The sequence below is a fragment of the Limulus polyphemus genome, unplaced genomic scaffold (genome assembly GCF_000517525.1).
Source record: "Limulus polyphemus unplaced genomic scaffold, Limulus_polyphemus-2.1.2 Scaffold11766, whole genome shotgun sequence".
NCBI classification, from domain to species: Eukaryota; Metazoa; Arthropoda; class Merostomata; order Xiphosura; family Limulidae; genus Limulus; species Limulus polyphemus.
This window is the reverse complement of record NW_013677376.1, coordinates 9,794-13,309: the sequence shown is the minus strand read 5'-3', so window position 1 is coordinate 13,309 and position 3,516 is coordinate 9,794.

Genomic DNA, 3,516 nt, shown 5'->3' with positions numbered 1-3,516 from the left:
GCCCACCACGGGTATCGAAACCCGGTTTCTAGCGTTGTAAGTCCGCAGACATACCGCTGTGCCACTGGGGTTCTATTACTCTGCAAAAAGCTACACAAAGGGCTATCTGTGCTCTGCCCACCACGGGTATCGAAACCCGGTTTCTAGCGTTGTAAGTCCGCAGACACACCGCTGTGCCACTGGGGGCTATTACTCTGCAAAAAACTACATAATGGGCTATCCGTTCACTTCCCACCTCAGATATCGAAACCCGATTTTTTTAACGTTATAAATCCTCAGAATTACCGCTGAGTCGCCGTTGATCTTTGGATAAATTTCACTTGTTAGTTACTAGATGAGCTTAATAATTCATTACATAAAAAATAAACGAGCTTATAATTACTCTTTCACAAACGAGTGGCTCGTCAAGTGATTTTATTTGCCAATCACTAAGCGATTTTGCCACAAAAAAAAAAGTCCCACTGCCTTTAATTAGTAAAAAAAGTTAGATTCGTTAGACACTTATATTTCAGGCTATAAATTATATAGTAAGTGTTAGTTTTGACTATTTTTTATTAGAAATATTCATGAATAATGCTATCAAGATATTGCAGAATAACCTGTAGTAACGGCTTCGTCCTTAAATAAGGTGTATGGCTTTCTTTCTGTATTTGCCATAAGACAATAGTATTAGGATTAATGTATTTTTTAAACACACCATTCTTTTATGGATCCCTATAGAGTTATGACAAATATAATGATTATAATCACGCTCGTCATCAAAAGGCGTTCGATCATAAAACATTTGAGTTCTTTACAAAAGATGGCATTAATATTTGTAAGAGTAAATCTTGAAATGGTTGATACGTGAATTTCTACGATTCGTGTTATATTCAGTTTTCTCCCCCTTTAAATATTAATATTTATCCACCACCTTTATAGTTGTAGAATTGCCCCTCAGTAGCACAGCGGTATGTCTGTGGACTTACAACGCTAGAATCCAGGTTCCGATACCCGTGGTGGGCAGAGCACAGATAGCCCATTGTGTAGCTTTGTGCTTAATTTCAAACAAACAAACAAGTTATAGAATTTGTTTGTCTGTTTGAAGTTAACAACAAAATTACACAGTGAGCTATTTGTGCTCTGCCCACCACGGGTCTCTAAACCCTCGTTTATCTTGCAGTCATTTACAAAGCTAAACATTTCAGTTCATTATAACTGAATTTGCAGAGTTAATATTCGACTATCTGCCACGACAATAACTAGTTTACTTGTCTTAGCACAGAGCTATGGAACGGACTATGTGTACTCTGTCCGCCGAGAGGAATCGAACCCCGGATTTTAGCGTTAGAAGTCTGTAAACTTGTACTAGATATCATGTAGTTGTTTCTTTCTCATCCAAACTATCTTGAAACAATTATATGCAATGTTTGTTGGTGCATTTATGATACAATATTTTAGTCAAATCAATACATAAGCCAAAAATTCAATTATATCAAATTGTGTTTTTTACAGCTAGCCATCCCCTCCAGTGGCACAGCGATATATCTGCGGACTTACAACGCTAGAAACCGGGCATTCTTTGTCCTGCAAGGATACTGACAGGTAACAATATTATTCTTTGTCCTGCAAGGATACTGACAGGAAACAGAAACATTCTTTGTCCTGCAAGGATACTGACAGGAAACAATATTGTTCTTTGTCCTGCAAGGATACTGACGGGAAACAATATCATTATTTGTACTGTAAGGATGCTGACAGGAAACAATATCATTCTTTGTGCTGCAAGAATACTGAAGGGACACTGCTCTTTTAACATATCCATTGGATATAATAATATTTGTGTTCCAAAATTCTGTATAACTTGTTCGTGCGTTAAATAACTTTTCAATGAAAGTGGCATATAATTATTTCAATTTCTGTTTCCCGTCAACATCCTTGCAGGACAAAAAGAAAATTACATCATTTTCATCATGATCATTTCTCCATTGATCACATCCCCTGGCCTTAGAGAGGGCCTTACCCTCTGTTGGCCTGCGATTTCATATTGGCCTGGAATGGCTTGGTGTTGGGCGAAAGGCATCGTCAGCACTGGATATAGCCGATATAATGTGGTTGCCATACTGTTATACATTCTTCTTTACTTTCCCTCAAATACTTAAAATTTAATATTATAAAATATCCTCAAAAGGATGCTTTTCAAATATTCCCATGAATAAATAAATCGTAGATGATTTTACTTTATCTCTTTCACCTAGGAAATCCTGTTGAAATAAAAACAAATTTCAAAAACATACTAGATTAATATTTACCTTGAAAACAGTCGAAACATACTGGTTTGTTTGTAATTAAGTACAAAGCTACAAAATGGGCTCTCTGTGCTCTGCCCACCACGGGTATCGAAACCCGGATTCTAGCGTTGTAAGTCCGCAGACATACCGCTGTGCCACTGAAGGGCGAAACATAGTGGTTTGTTTGTAATTAAGTACAAAGCTACACAATAGGCTCTCTGTGCTCTGCCCACCACGGGTATCGAAACCCGGATTCTAGCGTTGTAAGTCCGCAGACATACCGCTGTGCCACTGAGGGGCGAAACATAGTGGTTTGTTTGTTTGTAATTAAGTACAAAGCTACAAAATGGGCTCTCTGTGCTCTGCCCACCACGGGTATCGAAACCTGGATTCTAGCGTTGTAAGTCTGCAGACATACCGCTGTGCCACTGGGGGGGGGGGCGAAACATAGTGGAATAAGCCTTTAAAATAAAACCTTTCAACCTTTACGTGTTCTTCTAATATCAAACACTGTTTGAGGAAAGTAATACATTGAAATATTTATATACGTACATAGATTGTCTTACGTATATCCATTCTATTAACTAATAAGAATTGCGTTAATAGCAAGAATAAGAAAAATTATACATTTATTTTCATATCAAAATTAACTGCATTATCTTTAACATCATAAGTTTTAATACACATGTATATATCAACAAAAACGCAATGCATTAAATACATTAAGGCCGGTCGTGGTTTTTTGATTAGCATGCCCGACTGAGACTCTAAGGGATCGCGGCTCGTTGCTGCAAAATCTGGCTCTGCATTATTATAGTAACTCAAGAGTTGGCGGTGGGTGCTGCTAACCAGATTCTTTTCCTGTAGTCTACAAAATTGTAGATGACTAGCACAGATAAGCCTTCTGTAGTTTTACGCGAAAGTCCGAAATGAGCAGAAACAAACACAATGAAAAAATGAAGCTTTTGGAACTTGTATACTTTGATAAATCTTTACATTGGTGTAGTTCAAGACGTTATAAATAACAAATGAATAATTAATAAATAATAATAAAAAATATTCTAGCTCTACCTTTGTGTTCCTTACATTATCTAAAATATAACAAAAGTAACTAATCTATCTTAAATTTAATTTGATCCTTCATAATCTTTCTTCTCTTGTTGTTGTAAATTATTTTACTAGGCCCGGCATGGCCAGGTGGTTAGGGCACTCGACTCGCAATCTGAAGGTCGCGGGTTCGAATCCT